Here is a 584-nt window from a genome sequence, read left to right on the forward strand (position 1 = left end):
TGGGGGCTGCCTCAGAGCTCTGTAGACTCGGGCCACAGCTGGACCCCTCGCGGCACCCAAAGTGGAGCCCGGCCTGGCCGACACAGCTCTGTGGGATGGGGTGCAACCGCCCTGCCCACAGGAGGATGCTGCCTGGCTGGGGCATGATGCCGGGCTTGGGAGGCTCCTGGCTCAGCCTTTGTGCACTGGGCACAGCACAAGTGGGGCGGAGTCCCCTGGGCCACGGCAGGAGCCCCTGGGGCTCTGGGAGCAGTTGCAAAAAGCCGCGCACTTACCTCCACTGGCCTGGCCCGTCCGGTCCCGAGCAACTCACAGCTCAGCTGCCACTTCTCCTCACCAGTGCTGGCTTGGCCGGGCCTGTCACATTCCGAGCAGCATGCAGGGAAGCAGTGACCCAGCCGGGTCAGCACCAGTGAGAAGCAGCAGCTGAGCCATGTGCTGCTTCCTCACATGCTGCTTGGCACAGGCTCAGCCACAGCTTTGCCTCTCTGATGCCAACCCGTCCCGAGCAGTGCGTGGAAGCGGCACGCGGCTCAGTCGCCACTTCTTCTCGCTAATGCTGACCAGTCCCAGGCCTGTCCCAT

The 584-nt window shown here is 65.4% G+C and overlaps 1 long non-coding RNA gene across 1 annotated transcript in view; it reads right to left on the reverse strand.

Annotated features, from left to right (window-relative positions):
- Nucleotides 1–355, reverse strand: part of LOC112548104 — a 10,105-nt gene extending 9,750 nt beyond the window's left edge. The window contains exon 1 of the long non-coding RNA XR_003091904.1: nt 276–355. This is a non-coding gene — a long non-coding RNA (uncharacterized LOC112548104). The remainder of the gene's footprint in view (nt 1–275) is intronic.
- Between the last annotated feature and the right edge of the window lie 229 nt (nt 356–584).

This window comes from Alligator sinensis, unplaced genomic scaffold (assembly GCF_000455745.1).
Source record: "Alligator sinensis unplaced genomic scaffold, ASM45574v1 scaffold591_1, whole genome shotgun sequence".
Classification (NCBI taxonomy): domain Eukaryota; kingdom Metazoa; phylum Chordata; order Crocodylia; family Alligatoridae; genus Alligator; species Alligator sinensis.